General features: G+C 46.4%; 31 non-coding genes across 31 annotated transcripts; all 31 read left to right on the plus strand.

The window, feature by feature from the left end:
- Nucleotides 1–230: 230 nt before the first annotated feature.
- On the plus strand, nucleotides 231–303 carry TRNAV-CAC. The gene has a single exon. It is a non-coding gene; the product is annotated as a tRNA-Val (tRNA).
- Nucleotides 304–613: 310 nt separating this feature from the next.
- On the plus strand, nucleotides 614–686 carry TRNAV-CAC. The gene has a single exon. It is a non-coding gene; the product is annotated as a tRNA-Val (tRNA).
- A 308-nt stretch (nucleotides 687–994) lies between these two features.
- Nucleotides 995–1067, plus strand: TRNAV-AAC. Its single transcript has one exon. It is a non-coding gene; the product is annotated as a tRNA-Val (tRNA).
- Nucleotides 1068–2075: 1008 nt separating this feature from the next.
- TRNAV-UAC lies at nucleotides 2076–2148 on the plus strand. Its single transcript has one exon. It is a non-coding gene; the product is annotated as a tRNA-Val (tRNA).
- A 305-nt stretch (nucleotides 2149–2453) lies between these two features.
- TRNAV-CAC lies at nucleotides 2454–2526 on the plus strand. The gene has a single exon. It is a non-coding gene; the product is annotated as a tRNA-Val (tRNA).
- Nucleotides 2527–2834: 308 nt separating this feature from the next.
- TRNAV-AAC lies at nucleotides 2835–2907 on the plus strand. Its single transcript has one exon. It is a non-coding gene; the product is annotated as a tRNA-Val (tRNA).
- Nucleotides 2908–3916: 1009 nt separating this feature from the next.
- TRNAV-UAC lies at nucleotides 3917–3989 on the plus strand. Its single transcript has one exon. It is a non-coding gene; the product is annotated as a tRNA-Val (tRNA).
- Nucleotides 3990–4294: 305 nt separating this feature from the next.
- TRNAV-CAC lies at nucleotides 4295–4367 on the plus strand. Its single transcript has one exon. It is a non-coding gene; the product is annotated as a tRNA-Val (tRNA).
- Nucleotides 4368–4674: 307 nt separating this feature from the next.
- On the plus strand, nucleotides 4675–4747 carry TRNAV-AAC. The gene has a single exon. It is a non-coding gene; the product is annotated as a tRNA-Val (tRNA).
- Nucleotides 4748–5756: 1009 nt separating this feature from the next.
- On the plus strand, nucleotides 5757–5829 carry TRNAV-UAC. Its single transcript has one exon. It is a non-coding gene; the product is annotated as a tRNA-Val (tRNA).
- Nucleotides 5830–6134: 305 nt separating this feature from the next.
- On the plus strand, nucleotides 6135–6207 carry TRNAV-CAC. Its single transcript has one exon. It is a non-coding gene; the product is annotated as a tRNA-Val (tRNA).
- A 307-nt stretch (nucleotides 6208–6514) lies between these two features.
- Nucleotides 6515–6587, plus strand: TRNAV-AAC. The gene has a single exon. It is a non-coding gene; the product is annotated as a tRNA-Val (tRNA).
- Nucleotides 6588–7595: 1008 nt separating this feature from the next.
- On the plus strand, nucleotides 7596–7668 carry TRNAV-UAC. The gene has a single exon. It is a non-coding gene; the product is annotated as a tRNA-Val (tRNA).
- A 306-nt stretch (nucleotides 7669–7974) lies between these two features.
- TRNAV-AAC lies at nucleotides 7975–8047 on the plus strand. Its single transcript has one exon. It is a non-coding gene; the product is annotated as a tRNA-Val (tRNA).
- A 1008-nt stretch (nucleotides 8048–9055) lies between these two features.
- Nucleotides 9056–9128, plus strand: TRNAV-UAC. The gene has a single exon. It is a non-coding gene; the product is annotated as a tRNA-Val (tRNA).
- A 306-nt stretch (nucleotides 9129–9434) lies between these two features.
- TRNAV-AAC lies at nucleotides 9435–9507 on the plus strand. The gene has a single exon. It is a non-coding gene; the product is annotated as a tRNA-Val (tRNA).
- A 1008-nt stretch (nucleotides 9508–10515) lies between these two features.
- Nucleotides 10516–10588, plus strand: TRNAV-UAC. The gene has a single exon. It is a non-coding gene; the product is annotated as a tRNA-Val (tRNA).
- A 305-nt stretch (nucleotides 10589–10893) lies between these two features.
- Nucleotides 10894–10966, plus strand: TRNAV-CAC. The gene has a single exon. It is a non-coding gene; the product is annotated as a tRNA-Val (tRNA).
- A 307-nt stretch (nucleotides 10967–11273) lies between these two features.
- On the plus strand, nucleotides 11274–11346 carry TRNAV-AAC. Its single transcript has one exon. It is a non-coding gene; the product is annotated as a tRNA-Val (tRNA).
- A 1007-nt stretch (nucleotides 11347–12353) lies between these two features.
- Nucleotides 12354–12426, plus strand: TRNAV-UAC. Its single transcript has one exon. It is a non-coding gene; the product is annotated as a tRNA-Val (tRNA).
- A 305-nt stretch (nucleotides 12427–12731) lies between these two features.
- Nucleotides 12732–12804, plus strand: TRNAV-CAC. The gene has a single exon. It is a non-coding gene; the product is annotated as a tRNA-Val (tRNA).
- Nucleotides 12805–13111: 307 nt separating this feature from the next.
- Nucleotides 13112–13184, plus strand: TRNAV-AAC. Its single transcript has one exon. It is a non-coding gene; the product is annotated as a tRNA-Val (tRNA).
- Nucleotides 13185–14192: 1008 nt separating this feature from the next.
- On the plus strand, nucleotides 14193–14265 carry TRNAV-UAC. The gene has a single exon. It is a non-coding gene; the product is annotated as a tRNA-Val (tRNA).
- A 306-nt stretch (nucleotides 14266–14571) lies between these two features.
- TRNAV-AAC lies at nucleotides 14572–14644 on the plus strand. Its single transcript has one exon. It is a non-coding gene; the product is annotated as a tRNA-Val (tRNA).
- A 1009-nt stretch (nucleotides 14645–15653) lies between these two features.
- TRNAV-UAC lies at nucleotides 15654–15726 on the plus strand. Its single transcript has one exon. It is a non-coding gene; the product is annotated as a tRNA-Val (tRNA).
- Nucleotides 15727–16031: 305 nt separating this feature from the next.
- Nucleotides 16032–16104, plus strand: TRNAV-CAC. The gene has a single exon. It is a non-coding gene; the product is annotated as a tRNA-Val (tRNA).
- A 307-nt stretch (nucleotides 16105–16411) lies between these two features.
- On the plus strand, nucleotides 16412–16484 carry TRNAV-AAC. The gene has a single exon. It is a non-coding gene; the product is annotated as a tRNA-Val (tRNA).
- A 1008-nt stretch (nucleotides 16485–17492) lies between these two features.
- Nucleotides 17493–17565, plus strand: TRNAV-UAC. Its single transcript has one exon. It is a non-coding gene; the product is annotated as a tRNA-Val (tRNA).
- Nucleotides 17566–17870: 305 nt separating this feature from the next.
- Nucleotides 17871–17943, plus strand: TRNAV-CAC. The gene has a single exon. It is a non-coding gene; the product is annotated as a tRNA-Val (tRNA).
- Nucleotides 17944–18250: 307 nt separating this feature from the next.
- TRNAV-AAC lies at nucleotides 18251–18323 on the plus strand. The gene has a single exon. It is a non-coding gene; the product is annotated as a tRNA-Val (tRNA).
- Nucleotides 18324–19330: 1007 nt separating this feature from the next.
- Nucleotides 19331–19403, plus strand: TRNAV-UAC. The gene has a single exon. It is a non-coding gene; the product is annotated as a tRNA-Val (tRNA).
- The last annotated feature ends 7035 nt before the right edge of the window (nucleotides 19404–26438 follow it).

Below are 26438 nucleotides of genomic sequence, written 5' to 3' on the forward strand. Positions count from 1 at the left end.
GCAGCCGGAGGCAGGGCAAATGGGGCTGGACAGGCCCCCCCCAGCCCTCATCTCTCTACCTCGCATACCTCATTTAGGGGCAAAGAACACACTGCCAAGAAAAGTAAGTCACAGAACAAATAGAGGGTCCCCACTCCTTTTATCGATGGACTGTGTCCTTGATTCCTTAAGGGCCGGCCGTGCGGTCTCACATCATGCTTGCAAGATGACAAGTGTGCTCAAAGAATCTGGTTTCTGTAGTGTAGTGGTTATCACGTTTGCCTCACACGCAAAAGGTCCCTGGTTCAATACCAAGCAGAAACACTCCCGTTTTACCTCCTTTTCCTACCTTTAAGGAAGACTACAAATGCTGTCTGGAATGTAGCCAGCCCTCACCCTCTGCAGCTGGAGGCAGGGCAAATGGGGCTGGACAGGCCCCCCCCCCCAGTCCTCATCTCTCTACCTCGCATACCTCATTTAGGGGCAAAGAACACACTGCCAAGAAAAGTAAGTCCCAGAGCAAATAGAGGGTCCCCACTCCTTTTATCGATGGACTGTGTCCTTGATTCCTTAAGGGCCGGCCGTGCGGTCTCACATCATGCTTGCAAGATGACAAGTGTGCTCAAAGAATCTGGTTTCTGTAGTGTAGTGGTTATCACGTTTGCCTCACACGCAAAAGGTCCCTGGTTCAATACCAGGCAGAAACACTCCCGTTTTACCTCCTTTTCCTACCTGTAAGGAAGACTACAAATGCTGTCTGGAATGTAGCCAGCCCTCACCCTCTGCAGCCGGAGGCAGGGCAAATGGGGCTGGACAGGCCCCCCCCCAGTCCTCATCTCTCTACCTCGCATACCTCATTTAGGGGCAAAGAACACACTGCCAAGAAAAGTAAGTCCCAGAGCAAATAGAGGGTCCCCACTCCTTTTATCGATGGACTGTGTCCTTGATTCCTTAAGGGCCGGCCGTGCGGTCTCACATCATGCTTGCAAGATGACAAGTGAGCTCAAAAAGTCTGGTTTCTGTAGTGTAGTGGTTGTCACGTTTGCCTAACACTCAAAAGGTCCCTGGTTCAAAACCAGGCAGAAACAGCACTCTTGGTTTTTTTTCCCTTGCTTGTGAGCAAGACAGAACGTATGCTGGCCTGGCTCAGTCCAGTCAGCGTGCAATTGGTCATGCTCATAATCTTCGCCTGGCGGCTGCAGCCCTATATCCTTAGCTGTGCCAACAGGGTGGGCTGAGTGGCCTACTTCTGACATCATCTACTTTAGATCCATCATTTATGCAAGGATAGCACCACCGCCTCCGCCTGGACTTCAGATCATACCAGACCCGCACTCCTTCTTCTTCGTACTTGCCTCCTGTGTTGTCGCAAGTCTTAATAATATCTGTAGTGTTCTCCCTTCTTCTGCCACTTTCACCTTTTGGTTGAAATCCTATGTGTGCTTCTGGTCTAGTACTGTATGGACTCCTCTGGAACGCTGTTGTAGGCAATCAGCACTCTCTCACTTCCACTTTTGTCCTCGCTTTTCTTTTGATGTTGCATTCCTTTAACTTCTTGAAATATGTCACTTGCCCCTGAATTTTTTTTTTATCCTTACTGCACTTCACGGAAGCTGGCTAGAAATTGGAATGCCGTATCTGCCCTTTGCCTTCATTCTTCTAGAGAGTCCATCTACAGCTCCCTCGGTCTCTGTGTGTATGGCTTCCAGTGCAGTGTGTGCCCCATTTTGGCGATATTCCTTCCTTTAAATTGCCTCCACCCTGTCAAGGTCCTTTTCTAGAGGGGTTCTCCAGAACTGAACAGAGTTCTCAAGGCTGACTCTCAGCATAGCCTGTAGAGCGAAAGTCTCAATGGCGCATTCTACTGCCGTGTTCCGCGTCAGTTATGCAAAGACGGCACAGCTTATAAGAAGTCACTGAGGAAATGGATGTTTTCAGCCTGTTTCAATAGTCTGCTATGCCCCGATATCTGCACACGAGGCAAAAGGGACAAAGGACCTCATTAATCTCACCCTGGTCTCGTGTACCCATAACACAGAAAAACCAAGCGGAAAGGCACGACGAGCACACACACTCCAGGTAAGAGCAACAGGCAGGTTTCTGTAGTGTAGTGGTTATCACGTTTGCTTTACACGCAAAAGGTCCCTGGTTCAACACCAGGCAGAAACACTCCCATTTCACCTCCTTTTCCTACCTGTAAGGAAGACTACAAATGCTGTCTGGAATGTAGCCAGCCCTCACCCTCTGCAGCCGGAGGCAGGGCAAATGGGGCTGGACAGGCCCCCCCAGCCCTCATCTCTCTACCTCGCATACCTCATTTAGGGGCAAAGAACACACTGCCAAGAAAAGTAAGTCACAGAACAAATAAGGGGCCCCACTCCTTTTATCGATGGACTGTGTCCTTGATTCCTTAAGGGCCGGCCGTGCGGTCTCACATCATGCTTGCAAGATGACAAGTGTGCTCAAAGAATCTGGTTTCTGTAGTGTAGTGGTTATCACGTTTGCCTCACACGCAAAAGGTCCCTGGTTCAATACCAGGCAGAAACACTTCCGTTTTACCTCCTTTTCCTACCTGTAAGGAAGACTACAAATGCTGTCTGGAATGTAGCCAGCCCTCACCCTCTGCAGCCTGGAGGCAGGGCAAATGGGGCTGGACAGGCCCCCCCCAGCCCTCATCTCTCTACCTCGCATACCTCATTTAGGGGCAAAGAACACACTGCCAAGAAAAGTAAGTCACAGAACAAATAGAGGGTCCCCACTCCTTTTATCGATGTACTGTGTCCTTGATTCCTTAAGGGCCGGCCGTGCGGTCTCACATCATGCTTGCAAGATGACAAGTGTGCTCAAAAAGTCTGGTTTCTGTAGTGTAGTGGTTATCACGTTTGCCTAACACGCAAAAGGTCCCTGGTTCAAAACCAGGCAGAAACAGCACTCTTGGTTTTTTTTTCCCTTGCTTGTGAGCAAGACAGAACGTATGCTGGCCTGACTCAGTCCAGTCAGCGTGCAATTGGTCATGCTCATAATCTTCGCCTGGCGGCTGCAGCCCTATATCCTTAGCTGTACCAACAGGGTGGGCTGAGTGGCCTACTTCTGACATCGTCTACTTTAGATCCATCATTTATGCAAGGATAGCACCACCGCCTCCGCCTGGACTTCAGATCATACCAGACCCGCACTCCTTCTTCTTCGTACTTGCCTCCTGTGTTGTCGCAAGTCTTAATAATATCTGTAGTGTTCTCCCTTCTTCTGCCACTTTCACCTTTTGGTTGAAATCCTATGTGTGCTTCTGGTCTAGCACTGTATGGACTCCTCTGGAACGCTGTTGTAGGCAATCAGCACTCTCTCACTTCCACTTTTGTCCTCGCTTTTCTTTTGATGTTGCATTCCTTTAACTTCTTGAAATATGTCACTTGCCCCTGAATTTTTTTTTTATCCTTACTGCACTTCACGGAAGCTGGCTAGAAATTGGAATGCCGTATCTGCCCTTTGCCTTCATTCTTCTAGAGAGTCCATCTACAGCTCCCTCGGTCTCTGTGTGTATGGCTTCCAGTGCAGTGTGTGCCCCATTTTGGCGATATTCCTTCCTTTAAATTGCCTCCACCCTGTCAAGGTCCTTTTCTAGAGGGGTTCTCCAGAACTGAACAGAGTTCTCAAGGCTGACTCTCAGCATAGCCTGTAGAGCGAAAGTCTCAATGGCGCATTCTACTGCCGTGTTCCGCGTCAGTTATGCAAAGACGGCACAGCTTATAAGAAGTCACTGAGGAAATGGATGTTTTCAGCCTGTTTCAATAGTCTGCTATGCCCCGATATCTGCACACGAGGCAAAAGGGACAAAGGACCTCATTAATCTCACCCTGGTCTCGTGTACCCATAACACAGAAAAACCAAGCGGAAAGGCACGACGAGCAAACACACTCCAGGTAAGAGCAACAGGCAGGTTTCTGTAGTGTAGTGGTTATCACGTTTGCTTTACACGCAAAAGGTCCCTGGTTCAACACCAGGCAGAAACACTCCCATTTCACCTCCTTTTCCTACCTGTAAGGAAGACTACAAATGCTGTCTGGAATGTAGCCAGCCCTCACCCTCTGCAGCTGGAGGCAGGGCAAATGCGCTGGACAGGCTCCCCCAGCCTTCATCTCTCTACCTCGCATACCTCATTTAGGGGCAAAGAACACACTGCCAAGAAAAGTAAGTCACAGAACAAATAGAGGGTCCCCACTCCTTTTATTGATGGACTGTGTCCTTGATTCCTTAAGGGCCGGCCGTGCGGTCTCACATCATGCTTGCAAGATGACAAGTGTGCTCAAAGAATCTGGTTTCTGTAGTGTAGTGGTTATCACGTTTGCCTCACACGCAAAAGGTCCCTGGTTCAATACCAGGCAGAAACACTTCCGTTTTACCTCCTTTTCCTACCTGTAAGGAAGACTACAAATGCTGTCTGGAATGTAGCCAGCCCTCACCCTCTGCAGCCGGAGGCAGGGCAAATGGGGCTGGACAGGCCCCCCCCAGCCCTCATCTCTCTACCTCGCATACCTCATTTAGGGGCAAAGAACACACTGCCAAGAAAAGTAAGTCACAGAACAAATAGAGGGTCCCCACTCCTTTTATTGATGGACTGTGTCCTTGATTCCTTAAGGGCCGGCCGTGCGGTCTCACATCATGCTTGCAAGATGACAAGTGTGCTCAAAAAGTCTGGTTTCTGTAGTGTAGTGGTTATCACGTTTGCCTAACACGCAAAAGGTCCCTGGTTCAAAACCAGGCAGAAACAGCACTCTTGGTTTTTTTTTCCCTTGCTTGTGAGCAAGACAGAACGTATGCTGGCCTGACTCAGTCCAGTCAGCGTGCAATTGGTCATGCTCATAATCTTCGCCTGGCGGCTGCAGCCCTATATCCTTAGCTGTGCCAACAGGGTGGGCTGAGTGGCCTACTTCTGACATCGTCTACTTTAGATCCATCATTTATGCAAGGATAGCAGCACCGCCTCCGCCTGGACTTCAGATCATACCAGACCCGCACTCCTTCTTCTTCGTACTTGCTTCCTGTGTTGTCGCAAGTCTTAATAATATCTGTAGTGTTCTCCCTTCTTCTGCCACTTTCACCTTTTGGTTGAAATCCTATGTGTGCTTCTGCTCTAGCACTGTATGGACTCCTCTGGAACGCTGTTGTAGGCAATCAGCACTCTCTCACTTCAACTTTTGTCCTCGCTTTTCTTTTGATGTTGCATTCCTTTAACTTCTTGAAATATGTCACTTGCCCCTGAATTTTTTTTTTATCCTTACTGCACTTCACGGAAGCTGGCTAGAAATTGGAATGCCGTATCTGCCCTTTGCCTTCATTCTTCTAGAGAGTCCATCTACAGCTCCCTCGGTCTCTGTGTGTATGGCTTCCAGTGCAGTGTGTGCCCCATTTTGGCGATATTCCTTCCTTTAAATTGCCTCCACCCTGTCAAGGTCCTTTTCTAGAGGGGTTCTCCAGAACTGAACAGAGTTCTCAAGGCTGACTCTCAGCATAGCCTGTAGAGCGAAAGTCTCAATGGCGCATTCTACTGCCGTGTTCCGCGTCAGTTATGCAAAGACGGCACAGCTTATAAGAAGTCACTGAGGAAATGGATGTTTTCAGCCTGTTTCAATAGTCTGCTATGCCCCGATATCTGCACACGAGGCAAAAGGGACAAAGGACCTCATTAATCTCACCCTGGTCTCGTGTACCCATAACACAGAAAAACCAAGCGGAAAGGCACGACGAGCACACACACTCCAGGTAAGAGCAACAGGCAGGTTTCTGTAGTGTAGTGGTTATCACGTTTGCTTTACACGCAAAAGGTCCCTGGTTCAACACCAGGCAGAAACACTCCCATTTCACCTCCTTTTCCTACCTGTAAGGAAGACTACAAATGCTGTCTGGAATGTAGCCAGCCCTCACCCTCTGCAGCTGGAGGCAGGGCAAATGGGGCTGGACAGGCCCCCCCAGCCCTCATCTCTCTACCTCGCATACCTCATTTAGGGGCAAAGAACACACTGCCAAGAAAAGTAAGTCACAGAACAAATAAGGGTCCCCACTCCTTTTATCGATGGACTGTGTCCTTGATTCCTTAAGGGCCGGCCGTGCGGTCTCACATCATGCTTGCAAGATGACAAGTGTGCTCAAAGAATCTGGTTTCTGTAGTGTAGTGGTTATCACGTTTGCCTCACACGCAAAAGGTCCCTGGTTCAATACCAGGCAGAAACACTTCCGTTTTACCTCCTTTTCCTACCTGTAAGGAAGACTACAAATGCTGTCTGGAATGTAGCCAGCCCTCACCCTCTGCAGCCGGAGGCAGGGCAAATGGGGCTGGACAGGCCCCCCCCAGCCCTCATCTCTCTACCTCGCATACCTCATTTAGGGGCAAAGAACACACTGCCAAGAAAAGTAAGTCACAGAACAAATAGAGGGTCCCCACTCCTTTTATCGATGTACTGTGTCCTTGATTCCTTAAGGGCCGGCCGTGCGGTCTCACATCATGCTTGCAAGATGACAAGTGTGCTCAAAAAGTCTGGTTTCTGTAGTGTAGTGGTTATCACGTTTGCCTAACACGCAAAAGGTCCCTGGTTCAAAACCAGGCAGAAACAGCACTCTTGGTTTTTTTTCCCTTGCTTGTGAGCAAGACAGAACGTATGCTGGCCTGACTCAGTCCAGTCAGCGTGCAATTGGTCATGCTCATAATCTTCGCCTGGCGGCTGCAGCCCTATATCCTTAGCTGTACCAACAGGGTGGGCTGAGTGGCCTACTTCTGACATCGTCTACTTTAGATCCATCATTTATGCAAGGATAGCACCACCGCCTCCGCCTGGACTTCAGATCATACCAGACCCGCACTCCTTCTTCTTCGTACTTGCCTCCTGTGTTGTCGCAAGTCTTAATAATATCTGTAGTGTTCTCCCTTCTTCTGCCACTTTCACCTTTTGGTTGAAATCCTATGTGTGCTTCTGCTCTAGCACTGTATGGACTCCTCTGGAACGCTGTTGTAGGCAATCAGCACTCTCTCACTTCCACTTTTGTCCTCGCTTTTCTTTTGATGTTGCATTCCTTTAACTTCTTGAAATATGTCACTTGCCCCTGAATTTTTTTTTTATCCTTACTGCACTTCACGGAAGCTGGCTAGAAATTGGAATGCCGTATCTGCCCTTTGCCTTCATTCTTCTAGAGAGTCCATCTACAGCTCCCTCGGTCTCTGTGTGTATGGCTTCCAGTGCAGTGTGTGCCCCATTTTGGCGATATTCCTTCCTTTAAATTGCCTCCACCCTGTCAAGGTCCTTTTCTAGAGGGGTTCTCCAGAACTGAACAGAGTTCTCAAGGCTGACTCTCAGCATAGCCTGTAGAGCGAAAGTCTCAATGGCGCATTCTACTGCCGTGTTCCGCGTCAGTTATGCAAAGACGGCACAGCTTATAAGAAGTCACTGAGGAAATGGATGTTTTCAGCCTGTTTCAATAGTCTGCTATGCCCCGATATCTGCACACGAGGCAAAAGGGACAAAGGACCTCATTAATCTCACCCTGGTCTCGTGTACCCATAACACAGAAAAACCAAGCGGAAAGGCACGACGAGCACACACACTCCAGGTAAGAGCAACAGGCAGGTTTCTGTAGTGTAGTGGTTATCACGTTTGCTTTACACGCAAAAGGTCCCTGGTTCAACACCAGGCAGAAACACTCCCATTTCACCTCCTTTTCCTACCTGTAAGGAAGACTACAAATGCTGTCTGGAATGTAGCCAGCCCTCACCCTCTGCAGCTGGAGGCAGGGCAAATGGGGCTGGACAGGCCCCCCCAGCCCTCATCTCTCTACCTCGCATACCTCATTTAGGGGCAAAGAACACACTGCCAAGAAAAGTAAGTCACAGAGCAAATAGAGGGTCCCCACTCCTTTTATCGATGGACTGTGTCCTTGATTCCTTAAGGGCCGGCCGTGCGGTCTCACATCATGCTTGCAAGATGACAAGTGTGCTCAAAAAGTCTGGTTTCTGTAGTGTAGTGGTTATCACGTTTGCCTAACACGCAAAAGGTCCCTGGTTCAAAACCAGGCAGAAACAGCACTCTTGGTTTTTTTTCCCTTGCTTGTGAGCAAGACAGAACGTATGCTGGCCTGACTCAGTCCAGTCAGCGTGCAATTGGTCATGCTCATAATCTTCGCCTGGCGGCTGCAGCCCTATATCCTTAGCTGTGCCAACAGGGTGGGCTGAGTGGCCTACTTCTGACATCGTCTACTTTAGATCCATCATTTATGCAAGGATAGCACCACCGCCTCCGCCTGGACTTCAGATCATACCAGACCCGCACTCCTTCTTCTTCGTACTTGCCTCCTGTGTTGTCGCAAGTCTTAATAATATCTGTAGTGTTCTCCCTTCTTCTGCCACTTTCACCTTTTGGTTGAAATCCTATGTGTGCTTCTGGTCTAGCACTGTATGGACTCCTCTGGAACGCTGTTGTAGGCAATCAGCACTCTCTCACTTCCACTTTTGTCCTCGCTTTTCTTTTGATGTTGCATTCCTTTAACTTCTTGAAATATGTCACTTGCCCCTGAATTTTTTTTTTATCCTTACTGCACTTCACGGAAGCTGGCTAGAAATTGGAATGCCGTATCTGCCCTTTGCCTTCATTCTTCTAGAGAGTCCATCTACAGCTCCCTCGGTCTCTGTGTGTATGGCTTCCAGTGCAGTGTGTGCCCCATTTTGGCGATATTCCTTCCTTTAAATTGCCTCCACCCTGTCAAGGTCCTTTTCTAGAGGGGTTCTCCAGAACTGAACAGAGTTCTCAAGGCTGACTCTCAGCATAGCCTGTAGAGCGAAAGTCTCAATGGCGCATTCTACTGCCGTGTTCCGCGTCAGTTATGCAAAGACGGCACAGCTTATAAGAAGTCACTGAGGAAATGGATGTTTTCAGCCTGTTTCAATAGTCTGCTATGCCCCGATATCTGCACACGAGGCAAAAGGGACAAAGGACCTCATTAATCTCACCCTGGTCTCGTGTACCCATAACACAGAAAAACCAAGCGGAAAGGCACGACGAGCACACACACTCCAGGTAAGCGCAACAGGCAGGTTTCTGTAGTGTAGTGGTTATCACGTTTGCTTTACACGCAAAAGGTCCCTGGTTCAAAGCCAGGCAGAAACACTCCCATTTCACCTCCTTTTCCTACCTGTAAGGAAGACTACAAATGCTGTCTGGAATGTAGCCAGCCCTCACCCTCTGCAGCTGGAGGCAGGGCAAATGGGGCTGGACAGGCCCCCCCAGCCCTCATCTCTCTACCTCGCATACCTCATTTAGGGGCAAAGAACACACTGCCAAGAAAAGTAAGTCACAGAGCAAATAGAGGGTCCCCACTCCTTTTATCGATGGACTGTGTCCTTGATTCCTTAAGGGCCGGCCGTGCGGTCTCACATCATGCTTGCAAGATGACAAGTGTGCTCAAAAAGTCTGGTTTCTGTAGTGTAGTGGTTATCACGTTTGCCTAACACGCAAAAGGTCCCTGGTTCAAAACCAGGCAGAAACAGCACTCTTGGTTTTTTTTCCCTTGCTTGTGAGCAAGACAGAACGTATGCTGGCCTGGCTCAGTCCAGTCAGCGTGCAATTGGTCATGCTCATAATCTTCGCCTGGCGGCTGCAGCCCTATATCCTTAGCTGTGCCAACAGGGTGGGCTGAGTGGCCTACTTCTGACATCGTCTACTTTAGATCCATCATTTATGCAAGGATAGCACCACCGCCTCCGCCTGGACTTCAGATCATACCAGACCCGCACTCCTTCTTCTTCGTACTTGCCTCCTGTGTTGTCGCAAGTCTTAATAATATCTGTAGTGTTCTCCCTTCTTCTGCCACTTTCACCTTTTGGTTGAAATCCTATGTGTGCTTCTGCTCTAGCACTGTATGGACTCCTCTGGAACGCTGTTGTAGGCAATCAGCACTCTCTCACTTCCACTTTTGTCCTCGCTTTTCTTTTGATGTTGCATTCCTTTAACTTCTTGAAATATGTCACTTGCCCCTGAATTTTTTTTTTATCCTTACTGCACTTCACGGAAGCTGGCTAGAAATTGGAATGCCGTATCTGCCCTTTGCCTTCATTCTTCTAGAGAGTCCATCTACAGCTCCCTCGGTCTCTGTGTGTATGGCTTCCAGTGCAGTGTGTGCCCCATTTTGGCGATATTCCTTCCTTTAAATTGCCTCCACCCTGTCAAGGTCCTTTTCTAGAGGGGTTCTCCAGAACTGAACAGAGTTCTCAAGGCTGACTCTCAGCATAGCCTGTAGAGCGAAAGTCTCAATGGCGCATTCTACTGCCGTGTTCCGCGTCAGTTATGCAAAGACGGCACAGCTTATAAGAAGTCACTGAGGAAATGGATGTTTTCAGCCTGTTTCAATAGTCTGCTATGCCCCGATATCTGCACACGAGGCAAAAGGGACAAAGGACCTCATTAATCTCACCCTGGTCTCGTGTACCCATAACACAGAAAAACCAAGCGGAAAGGCACGACGAGCACACACACTCCAGGTAAGAGCAACAGGCAGGTTTCTGTAGTGTAGTGGTTATCACGTTTGCTTTACACGCAAAAGGTCCCTGGTTCAACACCAGGCAGAAACACTTCCATTTCACCTCCTTTTCCTACCTGTAAGGAAGACTACAAATGCTGTCTGGAATGTAGCCAGCCCTCACCCTCTGCAGCTGGAGGCAGGGCAAATGGGGCTGGACAGGCCCCCCCAGCCCTCATCTCTCTACCTCGCATACCTCATTTAGGGGCAAAGAACACACTGCCAAGAAAAGTAAGTCACAGAACAAATAAGGGTCCCCACTCCTTTTATCGATGGACTGTGTCCTTGATTCCTTAAGGGCCGGCCGTGCGGTCTCACATCATGCTTGCAAGATGACAAGTGTGCTCAAAGAATCTGGTTTCTGTAGTGTAGTGGTTATCACGTTTGCCTCACACGCAAAAGGTCCCTGGTTCAATACCAGGCAGAAACACTTCCGTTTTACCTCCTTTTCCTACCTGTAAGGAAGACTACAAATGCTGTCTGGAATGTAGCCAGCCCTCACCCTCTGCAGCCGGAGGCAGGGCAAATGGGGCTGGACAGGCCCCCCCCAGCCCTCATCTCTCTACCTCGCATACCTCATTTAGGGGCAAAGAACACACTGCCAAGAAAAGTAAGTCACAGAACAAATAGAGGGTCCCCACTCCTTTTATCGATGTACTGTGTCCTTGATTCCTTAAGGGCCGGCCGTGCGGTCTCACATCATGCTTGCAAGATGACAAGTGTGCTCAAAAAGTCTGGTTTCTGTAGTGTAGTGGTTATCACGTTTGCCTAACATGCAAAAGGTCCCTGGTTCAAAACCAGGCAGAAACAGCACTCTTGGTTTTTTTTCCCTTGCTTGTGAGCAAGACAGAACGTATGCTGGCCTGACTCAGTCCAGTCAGCGTGCAATTGGTCATGCTCATAATCTTCGCCTGGCGGCTGCAGCCCTATATCCTTAGCTGTGCCAACAGGGTGGGCTGAGTGGCCTACTTCTGACATCGTCTACTTTAGATCCATCATTTATGCAAGGATAGCACCACCGCCTCCGCCTGGACTTCAGATCATACCAGACCCGCACTCCTTCTTCTTCGTACTTGCCTCCTGTGTTGTCGCAAGTCTTAATAATATCTGTAGTGTTCTCCCTTCTTCTGCCACTTTCACCTTTTGGTTGAAATCCTATGTGTGCTTCTGGTCTAGCACTGTATGGACTCCTCTGGAACGCTGTTGTAGGCAATCAGCACTCTCTCACTTCCACTTTTGTCCTCGCTTTTCTTTTGATGTTGCATTCCTTTAACTTCTTGAAATATGTCACTTGCCCCTGAATTTTTTTTTATCCTTACTGCACTTCACGGAAGCTGGCTAGAAATTGGAATGCCGTATCTGCCCTTTGCCTTCATTCTTCTAGAGAGTCCATCTACAGCTCCCTCGGTCTCTGTGTGTATGGCTTCCAGTGCAGTGTGTGCCCCATTTTGGCGATATTCCTTCCTTTAAATTGCCTCCACCCTGTCAAGGTCCTTTTCTAGAGGGGTTCTCCAGAACTGAACAGAGTTCTCAAGGCTGACTCTCAGCATAGCCTGTAGAGCGAAAGTCTCAATGGCGCATTCTACTGCCATGTTCCGCGTCAGTTATGCAAAGACGGCACAGCTTATAAGAAGTCACTGAGGAAATGGATGTTTTCAGCCTGTTTCAATAGTCTGCTATGCCCCGATATCTGCACACGAGGCAAAAGGGACAAAGGACCTCATTAATCTCACCCTGGTCTCGTGTACCCATAACACAGAAAAACCAAGCGGAAAGGCACGACGAGCACACACACTCCAGGTAAGAGCAACAGGCAGGTTTCTGTAGTGTAGTGGTTATCACGTTTGCTTTACACGCAAAAGGTCCCTGGTTCAACACCAGGCAGAAACACTCCCATTTCACCTCCTTTTCCTACCTGTAAGGAAGACTACAAATGCTGTCTGGAATGTAGCCAGCCCTCACCCTCTGCAGCTGGAGGCAGGGCAAATGGGGCTGGACAGGCCCCCCCAGCCCTCATCTCTCTACCTCGCATACCTCATTTAGGGGCAAAGAACACACTGCCAAGAAAAGTAAGTCACAGAACAAATAAGGGTCCCCACTCCTTTTATCGATGGACTGTGTCCTTGATTCCTTAAGGGCCGGCCGTGCGGTCTCACATCATGCTTGCAAGATGACAAGTGTGCTCAAAGAATCTGGTTTCTGTAGTGTAGTGGTTATCACGTTTGCCTCACACGCAAAAGGTCCCTGGTTCAATACCAGGCAGAAACACTTCCGTTTTACCTCCTTTTCCTACCTGTAAGGAAGACTACAAATGCTGTCTGGAATGTAGCCAGCCCTCACCCTCTGCAGCCGGAGGCAGGGCAAATGGGGCTGGACAGGCCCCCCCCAGCCCTCATCTCTCTACCTCGCATACCTCATTTAGGGGCAAAGAACACACTGCCAAGAAAAGTAAGTCACAGAACAAATAGAGGGTCCCCACTCCTTTTATCGATGTACTGTGTCCTTGATTCCTTAAGGGCCGGCCGTGCGGTCTCACATCATGCTTGCAAGATGACAAGTGTGCTCAAAAAGTCTGGTTTCTGTAGTGTAGTGGTTATCACGTTTGCCTAACATGCAAAAGGTCCCTGGTTCAAAACCAGGCAGAAACAGCACTCTTGGTTTTTTTCCCCTTGCTTGTGAGCAAGACAGAACGTATGCTGGCCTGACTCAGTCCAGTCAGCGTGCAATTGGTCATGCTCATAATCTTCGCCTGGCGGCTGCAGCCCTATATCCTTAGCTGTGCCAACAGGGTGGGCTGAGTGGCCTACTTCTGACATCGTCTACTTTAGATCCATCATTTATGCAAGGATAGCACCACCGCCTCCGCCTGGACTTCAGATCATACCAGACCCGCACTCCTTCTTCTTCGTACTTGCTTCCTGTGTTGTCGCAAGTCTTAATAATATCTGTAGTGTTCTCCCTTCTTCTGCCACTTTCACCTTTTGGTTGAAATCCTATGTGTGCTTCTGCTCTAGCACTGTATGGACTCCTCTGGAACGCTGTTGTAGGCAATCAGCACTCTCTCACTTCCACTTTTGTACTCGCTTTTCTTTTGATGTTGCATTCCTTTAACTTCTTGAAATATGTCACTTGCCCCTGAATTTTTTTTTTATCCTTACTGCACTTCACGGAAGCTGGCTAGAAATTGGAATGCCGTATCTGCCCTTTGCCTTCATTCTTCTAGAGAGTCCATCTACAGCTCCCTCGGTCTCTGTGTGTATGGCTTCCAGTGCAGTGTGTGCCCCATTTTGGCGATATTCCTTCCTTTAAATTGCCTCCACCCTGTCAAGGTCCTTTTCTAGAGGGGTTCTCCAGAACTGAACAGAGTTCTCAAGGCTGACTCTCAGCATAGCCTGTAGAGCGAAAGTCTCAATGGCGCATTCTACTGCCGTGTTCCGCGTCAGTTATGCAAAGACGGCACAGCTTATAAGAAGTCACTGAGGAAATGGATGTTTTCAGCCTGTTTCAATAGTCTGCTATGCCCCGATATCTGCACACGAGGCAAAAGGGACAAAGGACCTCATTAATCTCACCCTGGTCTCGTGTACCCATAACACAGAAAAACCAAGCGGAAAGGCACGACGAGCACACACACTCCAGGTAAGCGCAACAGGCAGGTTTCTGTAGTGTAGTGGTTATCACGTTTGCTTTACACGCAAAAGGTCCATGGTTCAACGCCAGGCAGAAACACTCCCATTTCACCTCCTTTTCCTACCTGTAAGGAAGACTACAAATGCTGTCTGGAATGTAGCCAGCCCTCACCCTCTGCAGCTGGAGGCAGGGCAAATGGGGCTGGACAGGCCCCCCCAGCCCTCATCTCTCTACCTCGCATACCTCATTTAGGGGCAAAGAACACACTGCCAAGAAAAGTAAGTCACAGAGCAAATAGAGGGTCCCCACTCCTTTTATCGATGGACTGTGTCCTTGATTCCTTAAGGGCCGGCCGTGCGGTCTCACATCATGCTTGCAAGATGACAAGTGTGCTCAAAAAGTCTGGTTTCTGTAGTGTAGTGGTTATCACGTTTGCCTAACACGCAAAAGGTCCCTGGTTCAAAACCAGGCAGAAACAGCACTCTTGGTTTTTTTTTCCCTTGCTTGTGAGCAAGACAGAACGTATGCTGGCCTGACTCAGTCCAGTCAGCGTGCAATTGGTCATGCTCATAATCTTCGCCTGGCGGCTGCAGCCCTATATCCTTAGCTGTGCCAACAGGGTGGGCTGAGTGGCCTACTTCTGACATCGTCTACTTTAGATCCATCATTTATGCAAGGATAGCACCACCGCCTCCGCCTGGACTTCAGATCATACCAGACCCGCACTCCTTCTTCTTCGTACTTGCCTCCTGTGTTGTCGCAAGTCTTAATAATATCTGTAGTGTTCTCCCTTCTTCTGCCACTTTCACCTTTTGGTTGAAATCCTATGTGTGCTTCTGGTCTAGCACTGTATGGACTCCTCTGGAACGCTGTTGTAGGCAATCAGCACTCTCTCACTTCCACTTTTGTCCTCGCTTTTCTTTTGATGTTGCATTCCTTTAACTTCTTGAAATATGTCACTTGCCCCTGAATTTTTTTTTTATCCTTACTGCACTTCACGGAAGCTGGCTAGAAATTGGAATGCCGTATCTGCCCTTTGCCTTCATTCTTCTAGAGAGTCCATCTACAGCTCCCTCGGTCTCTGTGTGTATGGCTTCCAGTGCAGTGTGTGCCCCATTTTGGCGATATTCCTTCCTTTAAATTGCCTCCACCCTGTCAAGGTCCTTTTCTAGAGGGGTTCTCCAGAACTGAACAGAGTTCTCAAGGCTGACTCTCAGCATAGCCTGTAGAGCGAAAGTCTCAATGGCGCATTCTACTGCCGTGTTCCGCGTCAGTTATGCAAAGACGGCACAGCTTATAAGAAGTCACTGAGGAAATGGATGTTTTCAGCCTGTTTCAATAGTCTGCTATGCCCCGATATCTGCACACGAGGCAAAAGGGACAAAGGACCTCATTAATCTCACCCTGGTCTCGTGTACCCATAACACAGAAAAACCAAGCGGAAAGGCACGACGAGCACACACACTCCAGGTAAGAGCAACAGGCAGGTTTCTGTAGTGTAGTGGTTATCACGTTTGCTTTACACGCAAAAGGTCCCTGGTTCAACACCAGGCAGAAACACTCCCATTTCACCTCCTTTTCCTACCTGTAAGGAAGACTACAAATGCTGTCTGGAATGTAGCCAGCCCTCACCCTCTGCAGCTGGAGGCAGGGCAAATGGGGCTGGACAGGCCCCCCCAGCCCTCATCTCTCTACCTCGCATACCTCATTTAGGGGCAAAGAACACACTGCCAAGAAAAGTAAGTCACAGAACAAATAAGGGTCCCCACTCCTTTTATCGATGGACTGTGTCCTTGATTCCTTAAGGGCCGGCCGTGCGGTCTCACATCATGCTTGCAAGATGACAAGTGTGCTCAAAGAATCTGGTTTCTGTAGTGTAGTGGTTATCACGTTTGCCTCACACGCAAAAGGTCCCTGGTTCAATACCAGGCAGAAACACTTCCGTTTTACCTCCTTTTCCTACCTGTAAGGAAGACTACAAATGCTGTCTGGAATGTAGCCAGCCCTCACCCTCTGCAGCCGGAGGCAGGGCAAATGGGGCTGGACAGGCCCCCCCCAGCCCTCATCTCTCTACCTCGCATACCTCATTTAGGGGCAAAGAACACACTGCCAAGAAAAGTAAGTCACAGAACAAATAGAGGGTCCCCACTCCTTTTATCGATGTACTGTGTCCTTGATTCCTTAAGGGCCGGCCGTGCGGTCTCACATCATGCTTGCAAGATGACAAGTGTGCTCAAAAAGTCTGGTTTCTGTAGTGTAGTGGTTATCACGTTTGCCTAACATGCAAAAGGTCCCTGGTTCAAAACCAGGCAGAAACAGCACTCTTGGTTTTTTTTCCCTTGCTTGTGAGCAAGACAGAACGTATGCTGGCCTGACTCAGTCCAGTCAGCGTGCAATTGGTCATGCTCATAATCTTCGCCTGGCGGCTGCAGCCCTATATCCTTAGCTGTGCCAACAGGGTGGGCTGAGTGGCCTACTTCTGACATCGTCTACTTTAGATCCATCATTTATGCAAGGATAGCACCACCGCCTCCGCCTGGACTTCAGATCATACCAGACCCGCACTCCTTCTTCTTCGTACTTGCCTCCTGTGTTGTCGCAAGTCTTAATAATATCTGTAGTGTTCTCCCTTCTTCTGCCACTTTCACCTTTTGGTTGAAATCCTATGTGTGCTTCTGGTCTAGCACTGTATGGACTCCTCTGGAACGCTGTTGTAGGCAATCAGCACTCTCTCACTTCCACTTTTGTCCTCGCTTTTCTTTTGATGTTGCATTCCTTTAACTTCTTGAAATATGTCACTTGCCCCTGAATTTTTTTTTTATCCTTACTGCACTTCACGGAAGCTGGCTAGAAATTGGAATGCCGTATCTGCCCTTTGCCTTCATTCTTCTAGAGAGTCCATCTACAGCTCCCTCGGTCTCTGTGTGTATGGCTTCCAGTGCAGTGTGTGCCCCATTTTGGCGATATTCCTTCCTTTAAATTGCCTCCACCCTGTCAAGGTCCTTTTCTAGAGGGGTTCTCCAGAACTGAACAGAGTTCTCAAGGCTGACTCTCAGCATAGCCTGTAGAGCGAAAGTCTCAATGGCGCATTCTACTGCCGTGTTCCGCGTCAGTTATGCAAAGACGGCACAGCTTATAAGAAGTCACTGAGGAAATGGATGTTTTCAGCCTGTTTCAATAGTCTGCTATGCCCCGATATCTGCACACGAGGCAAAAGGGACAAAGGACCTCATTAATCTCACCCTGGTCTCGTGTACCCATAACACAGAAAAACCAAGCGGAAAGGCACGACGAGCACACACACTCCAGGTAAGAGCAACAGGCAGGTTTCTGTAGTGTAGTGGTTATCACGTTTGCTTTACACGCAAAAGGTCCCTGGTTCAACACCAGGCAGAAACACTCCCATTTCACCTCCTTTTCCTACCTGTAAGGAAGACTACAAATGCTGTCTGGAATGTAGCCAGCCCTCACCCTCTGCAGCTGGAGGCAGGGCAAATGGGGCTGGACAGGCCCCCCCAGCCCTCATCTCTCTACCTCGCATACCTCATTTAGGGGCAAAGAACACACTGCCAAGAAAAGTAAGTCACAGAACAAATAAGGGTCCCCACTCCTTTTATCGATGGACTGTGTCCTTGATTCCTTAAGGGCCGGCCGTGCGGTCTCACATCATGCTTGCAAGATGACAAGTGTGCTCAAAGAATCTGGTTTCTGTAGTGTAGTGGTTATCACGTTTGCCTCACACGCAAAAGGTCCCTGGTTCAATACCAGGCAGAAACACTTCCGTTTTACCTCCTTTTCCTACCTGTAAGGAAGACTACAAATGCTGTCTGGAATGTAGCCAGCCCTCACCCTCTGCAGCCGGAGGCAGGGCAAATGGGGCTGGACAGGCCCCCCCCAGCCCTCATCTCTCTACCTCGCATACCTCATTTAGGGGCAAAGAACACACTGCCAAGAAAAGTAAGTCACAGAACAAATAGAGGGTCCCCACTCCTTTTATCGATGTACTGTGTCCTTGATTCCTTAAGGGCCGGCCGTGCGGTCTCACATCATGCTTGCAAGATGACAAGTGTGCTCAAAAAGTCTGGTTTCTGTAGTGTAGTGGTTATCACGTTTGCCTAACATGCAAAAGGTCCCTGGTTCAAAACCAGGCAGAAACAGCACTCTTGGTTTTTTTTCCCTTGCTTGTGAGCAAGACAGAACGTATGCTGGCCTGACTCAGTCCAGTCAGCGTGCAATTGGTCATGCTCATAATCTTCGCCTGGCGGCTGCAGCCCTATATCCTTAGCTGTGCCAACAGGGTGGGCTGAGTGGCCTACTTCTGACATCGTCTACTTTAGATCCATCATTTATGCAAGGATAGCACCACCGCCTCCGCCTGGACTTCAGATCATACCAGACCCGCACTCCTTCTTCTTCGTACTTGCCTCCTGTGTTGTCGCAAGTCTTAATAATATCTGTAGTGTTCTCCCTTCTTCTGCCACTTTCACCTTTTGGTTGAAATCCTATGTGTGCTTCTGCTCTAGCACTGTATGGACTCCTCTGGAACGCTGTTGTAGGCAATCAGCACTCTCTCACTTCCACTTTTGTCCTCGCTTTTCTTTTGATGTTGCATTCCTTTAACTTCTTGAAATATGTCACTTGCCCCTGATTTTTTTTTTATCCTTACTGCACTTCACGGAAGCTGGCTAGAAATTGGAATGCCGTATCTGCCCTTTGCCTTCATTCTTCTAGAGAGTCCATCTACAGCTCCCTCGGTCTCTGTGTGTATGGCTTCCAGTGCAGTGTGTGCCCCATTTTGGCGATATTCCTTCCTTTAAATTGCCTCCACCCTGTCAAGGTCCTTTTCTAGAGGGGTTCTCCAGAACTGAACAGAGTTCTCAAGGCTGACTCTCAGCATAGCCTGTAGAGCGAAAGTCTCAATGGCGCATTCTACTGCCGTGTTCCGCGTCAGTTATGCAAAGACGGCACAGCTTATAAGAAGTCACTGAGGAAATGGATGTTTTCAGCCTGTTTCAATAGTCTGCTATGCCCCGATATCTGCACACGAGGCAAAAGGGACAAAGGACCTCATTAATCTCACCCTGGTCTCGTGTACCCATAACACAGAAAAACCAAGCGGAAAGGCACGACGAGCACACACACTCCAGGTAAGAGCAACAGGCAGGTTTCTGTAGTGTAGTGGTTATCACGTTTGCTTTACACGCAAAAGGTCCCTGGTTCAACACCAGGCAGAAACACTCCCATTTCACCTCCTTTTCCTACCTGTAAGGAAGACTACAAATGCTGTCTGGAATGTAGCCAGCCCTCACCCTCTGCAGCTGGAGGCAGGGCAAATGGGGCTGGACAGGCCCCCCCAGCCCTCATCTCTCTACCTCGCATACCTCATTTAGGGGCAAAGAACACACTGCCAAGAAAATGTTTTAATTCCCCCCCCTTATAGACCTCTTTCTGACTCCTTCCCACAGGGGACTAAAGGTACTTATTTCATATATTAGGTTCTGTATAGTTTCTCTAACCTCCATTGTCACCCAATCATAAGGGAGTGGCATTAGGAGCCGTAATTGAAAACTAATTCCCATAACTACTGCTTTCTGTCCAAAACTGAGTGTCACTTGTATGTGATCTACCTTGTAGGCTAAATGTTAGGTAAAGAGAAGATAGAATCAATAAAAATAGAGACAGAGATAGGTTTAGATAGATAGGTACATTTTATTTCTTACCCAAACACAAGTCTTCAAGTTGATACAAATACAGACATCAGATTCTGGTTTCAGCCGCACAGGGCTTCGCCGTCTGACAGAAGCTTTGGAGAGGACTCTCAAACTGAGCCAAAATCTCTCCTCTTTTATACCCTATCTTCTCCATAGAAGTGAATGGTGAGATACCTTGCTCCTAATCTTTCTCACTTTCTGAGATCATACTTTCCCATGCGATCTGCTATCTGATGTGCCCACCTCCTTCCGTTCTCAGCTACTGCTAATTATCAACATGTTTTGGGAAGCGTTGAGATAACAGTTTCTCATCTTCCGGCTGCAATACTTTTCATACCTTTCTCATGAACTCTGTATTACCTCTGTATCATTGTATACCAAAACTAATAAGCTCCATTTTATTCATCTGATCTTTCATTACAGATGCTATATTTGATTTAAAAATTGTACCAATTTGTGTCAGAAGTCATTATTCAGACCTGCTCTTTGCAGATTCTCAAATATTAAATCATTTACTTGTTGTTTGGCCTAATCAGTACTTTTTCAGTTGTTTTCGGCTGCATAGCTTTGGCCATCACTATTCCAGTGGTAGCCTTAAAGCTAGGCCATATATTAACATTCCCCTCTTCACCCTATCCCATAGGGTGACACCAGGGTTAACGTACCTTGGCACCATCCATTCCAGAAGGTATTCTATGAGGCCATAAAATTATCTGAGTCTTAAGATCAACTGGTACAATTTGTTTAGTTTTCGGTTGAGACTTACTCAAACCTGTAGCGAGAAATGTTTTTATGAATGGGACTAATCCATGAGCTCATTTACAAAATCCCATGAAATATAGGTATGCGGGTAATAGCAATTTCAGGTGGATCATACTAATAAACACTTTCAGGTCTTTCTATGGCTTCTATTGTATCCAATGTATCTGTCTCAGTGGTCCTTGGAAGGAATAATGGTTTTGATTAAGCATTGTTATGGGCTCAACAAATAGTACTCTGATTGCAGGCTGTTTAAGGTTGTAGGTATTCAGAATCCTTAAACAGGTCGGGATTCCTGGACCTTACTAGTACTCATCATTGGCATCCAATCATGAGCACTAATAAGTGGATAGCAAGTATGAGGTTGCCTCATACAGCAAAAATGGTCAATCCTAGGAAAATTTATATTAACCAAGGTCATGCATGGATCTTGACATATGCATAATGACCTGGAAGTATGGGAAGCATTGTATATATCCGTTACCCCTCTTGGAGCTTAGTCAAACCTACAGAAAGACATGCAGCTCAAGTAAGCCTGCACCAAAGTTAAACAATTGCATAACAGGTTGATACTAACAGAGTTTACATCTACATTATGATATCAGAGCCAGTATTAGGGTTTGATGTTACCCTTGTATCCGAGCAATATCGACTTCAATTTAAATTACATAAACAGAAATGACGGGGAAACTCGTGGAAAAACAATTAGAACAATTAAAGGAAATAATAGGAAAATAAAAATAAAACCTTTTCAATATCTAGACAGGATTATTGCTAAACTGAAAATAAAACATAATATGAATCTATAATGTCCATAAACAGCAACAGTAATTCTCAAATTAAGTATCAGTTCTAAATTCTCTTTCATCGATCATGGTTGAGGCGGTGGAAGCGTTGAAGAATCTGGACGGAGATCTGGAAGATCTAACAGGGCTGGATTTTCAGGCTGGCTTGCTGAAGGAAGTTGCCGGTCTTGAGATGGTTAGGCTGGTAACATCTGGTTCTGCGGCTGAGTAAACACGTATATCTTTCACATGGACCCAAGACTTGTGGTCCAGTAGTTTGCAAGGTGTAAAGATTATTGCCACAATCTTGGGGGATCTAACATTATTTGGGCCAGGATAGATTTTGAAGACGTACTTGTGGTGTACAAAGTGGGATCTTTTCATGTCTTTATTCTAGGCATACACTATCATAATCAGTCCATCAAGAGCCAGAGGCTGGCAAAGGAATAAGCAAAATAACTGTATGCCTGAATGATACATTGCTATATTTTAGTGGGCATAATCAGTGTGAATTGAATAGACATGAAAGACAATGTCAACATGGAGAAAACAGTGCTAATTAAGTGCAAAAGCAAAAGGGAAACCAGAAGGGTTCAATAATGAAAACCCAATTTAGAGATGATGGTAAATGTTCAACTATTGATGTATGGAGGGCAATGCATCGCAATCTATCGCCAATAGATATGGAATCTTCACCTACGATGACTACCATTCACCAAGGGTTGGGCCCTCAGCTGCAGGAGGCCAGCAGGACTTATAAGTTAGATGATTCAAAAAGAAAGGTAGAGGCCAAATTTTCTTGCAACTCCAGTAAGTGGAGAGCCTGTCTCTTTTGTTCATGGACCAATTGATGCATCTGTTGAAACTCACGCTCAATAATGTCTCGTTTCTGAAACCAGGTAATGTTGGGGTCTGTGCATCTGTCTTTTAATTTAGCGATTCTTTGCTGCAACATAGCCTTCAGATCAGATACATTATCGGGTAGCTCTTCTGTGCTAGCAGTCGTCTCCTCGGTGAGGGACGTCAACGGAATTCCTGTATCCATCTGGGGAAAGGTAAACGTTAAACAGACCAGTAGTACAATTTATGTGGTAAACTTATTGAAAGAAATCAGAATGCTAGGAGGTGGGTTGTGGGTATAAATGGGGTCCAGGAAGGAGGCATGGAAAAAAACAAAGCATCGAGAATGGAAAAAAATTAAAAAAAAAATTAAAAAAAGCACCCTGAAGGGTGTAAGATAAAAATAGGCTTAATAATAAAAAAACAAAATATGATACATCTGAATTGCAGCAAGGCATATTCAGAAGGCAATGCCAGAAAAAGGTTCCTTGAAAAAGACAAATGGAAAAAACATTCAAAAGTGCAGACACCAGTGATTGACCTTCACATAGAGTTTAAGTAACCCTTTTCAATCAGACAAAGAAGTAGGAAGAAGCATATCGCTTCAAGACAAATCCACCACGCGGCAAGAGTTAGTTGAAGCAAGGTGTTAGTTAAATACACAAAGCATAAATTCCAGGACCGCTGCACACAAATAAAAAGAGTAATAGTTGCCATATTGTGATAACCTGTTTTAAATAGAAAGGAATCAGAAAGTGGAGTGTATAATTTTCCCAATTTATGTCTGAAAGCTTCACCAATTCTCTGTTCAAGAATACTACAAATTGTATGATCAGCGCAAAATGCTCCCCCAAATGGCCAGTTCAAGGGAATATTTCTCGCATTCATTCCATATAACAGATAATGGTTATCAAATATTTCTTCTTTCTTAGACAAGGAAATAATGAAAAGCTTTCAGATGTCACACATATCATAGAGAGATTTCAAAAATGAAGACTTATATTCATGGAAAAAACTAAAGAAGTAACGGTCAAATCAATTTAGACAGCGCAACAGTTAAAGCAGAAAACATTTTTAACAATGAGCAATACATAGCTTTTATTTAAAAGGGAACCCTTATAAAGTAAAATGGCATAAATAAGTCAGTTAAGGTTTAAATAAAAAACATAAAATGAAAATCCTCTGGGGATCGCACACCCCTGCAGTTGATAAGAACTCCCCCCAGGGAAAGTATGCATAGAAACAAATAAATAACTTGCTGACTTAGTTAGGTCATTTGTATGGTACCATAAATATACACTTGCAATGAAATCTCGAAAAATATAAGATAAAGACATGTCACCTGCAATATAAACAGAAACATCACACCAATACATATACAGAGAAATGTTTTTATGGATACTAAATGAGGAGCTGAGTAGTATAAGTAACTGAGAGCAACAAAATCAAATCAGGTTCGGGGTAACGCCTAGTCATTATGGGGTGGGTAATATAGATTCTTAGGTCTGTGGTCACTGTGGACGGCGTTGATCCGGGTTCCACAAAGGGAAAGATTGCCGTTCTGGGGGATTTAGGCGGAGCTGTCTTGCAACTCTATGGGACGGCGGCTGAGAACACTGAGCTGCATAATGACCAAATTGTTGGCAACGATAACACTGAACATCTATATAACGATCAGGTCGTATATTAGTGATGGGTGGGCCTTTTTCAGGTTGAGACCGGCGGCCACGATTATCAGGGTAATCATTTCTACAGTCTTGGCGGCGTGGGTTATCTATCGAGGGGAGGTCACTCGGTCGCCTGCGGTCTCTCTGTGGCTGTCGTATCTGTAGCCGCGAGACATGTAGCGATGGGGAGTCTGAAGGAGGTTGACGGTTTTGTCTATGAGCAAAGTGCCAGCATGGACATTCCATGGCGCAATGTCCCAATTGGAAACAAAGGTTGCACTGTACTTCAGCTCGGTGGCTGGGAGTAGGCTGAGAGCGACAATCCCGGCACTGATTGTTAGTACTAGGACCATTGAATTTATGTGGAATGGGTGAATCGGCTCTTGCAGGGGGCCGTCTACTAGGTCGTGGATTAAGATTGACCTCACCAGGTATCAATAACGATGTCAGATCGACAGTGTCTGGGATCACGTAATCAGTGATAGTCGATACCCATCTACTGAGAATCTGATAGTGGAAATGACGGGTGGAATCGGGTGTGTATATGTAAATAAAATTTAATAACCTTTGCAAAGTTTTGGTATTAAAAGTGCCCTTACGGGGCCACGAGAGTCCAGGCTGAAACTTATTCCAGGAATGCCATATTTGGCAAAACTTTATAAGATTTATGTGGTCTCCTGGGAAGTGATTTATCACTCTCTCAAGAGGCAGCATAATGAATTGGGTACCAGAACTCTGGTATGGTAGAACACCGATATCTGTGTCAAATAATATTGGCAAATTTAGTCTTATAAAACACTTATATCACTACTATCTGTTACTATTATCTAAGCAACTGATCGACACCAGCTATAAGTATATCCAAGGGGGCCAGATATACCAGTTACGCGAAATCAAACACTTCATTAGAGGACACCTTAAAACAGGTGTATATTCCAAAATCTATATTTTTAGTTACTATCACCCCAACCACGGTTAACCTGCTTATGGCAGATATTAGTCCCAATATGGGGTGTTTTACCGAAATCCCAGCCAGTACCAGTAATTGTCAATTGTTCTAACGTATTGCAAGATAAAGATATAGAAATATAAAAGGTATAGAGTATAGGGAATTGGAGTAAAAATTTCCCAATTTTAAATTACAAAATGTAAACAAGGACCTGGCAATAATCTCCAGCCTGGAACAGCAGAGCTTGGCATCAAGTCTGTATATTTACGTATATGAGGGACGAACTGTAGGGCACCTTAAGGGCGGCAGCCGATTCTGACGACTTTAAAGATCCAGCTGCGAAATAAAAATAAAGTGTAAAGTGTACATATTATATGGTAAAAACTGGGCCTACCTAATTGGTAATGTAAGGCAGAAAATAAACTGTAAAGTTATGTTGGGAGTTGTGTATGGAAACAAAATGTAGATATTAAACAAGACAGGAAACTACAACATACTATAATAAGAGTAACAGGGGATAACCATATATGTTACTGACCTGTAATATGCTATAGAAAAATGAACTAGATTAATAATATATATATATTGATCAGACCTAGACCCTGGTACAAGGTTTGTGGTTCAAAAGGCAGCTTCAGGGATAACAGGGAGACCTAGAAATGATAATGTGCTAACAGTTTATAAAAACATGCGATGAATATCCTGATAGTAGAACATGCAGAGACATAACACAATCATACTCACGCATCTGGTAATGTTCTCCAACATAGGGACCCAAAAATAAAAATTACTAATGGGCGGAAAGCTCAATGCTTTTGCCGCAGATTAAATTAACAGACAAATGACAGTCACAAAGAGGAAAGAAGAGTTTAAGAAAAATGTACAAAAAGTAAATGGTGTCAGCTATTATGTATCTATACTACTCTAATAAAAGAAAACTGTTCCCCAGGGTAGGCTTCTACAATTAGGATTCTGCTCTACTAGCTGCCAAGATGCAGCTCCATTGGCCATGATTCGCTCCAATGGTAGAACCCTCAAAGGAGGGGAGACTACTACCCCTGAAAGTGTTCAGGAAGCTGCGAAACTAGTTCCCTGAACTCGGAGAACAGACACCCTATGGATTTTCGCTGGTTAGGAAGATTCTGCTCTATTCAAATGAAGATTCTGCTCAATTCAACTACCCTCCATAGGATATTTTAATATACACCTAACAATTTTGAATGAAGAGTCTGCTCAATTCAACTGAAGATTCCGCTCTATTCATCAAACCGAAATACACGTAATAATTTAGAATTGCCCGAGTCAACCTGTATACAATCTCAACTAATGTCTTAGGCGTCCCTGTATTGCCACAGCGATCATCTATACAGGTAACCCATAGGTGGGCAATAATTCCGAAACCGCAGGCCACTCCGAAAATGGAATGGAAGTCTGCTCCTACAAATTGAGATACCGTCATCCATTGAAGGGTCACCTTCGATGGATGTAAGCCCCCAGGCATCGGTATCAAACCCAATAGTTATAACGTGACACTGGTATATAAGAAAACAATAAAAGTATA

The sequence above is a fragment of the Microcaecilia unicolor genome, chromosome 3, assembly GCF_901765095.1.
Source record: "Microcaecilia unicolor chromosome 3, aMicUni1.1, whole genome shotgun sequence".
Lineage (NCBI taxonomy): Eukaryota > Metazoa > Chordata > Amphibia > Gymnophiona > Siphonopidae > Microcaecilia > Microcaecilia unicolor.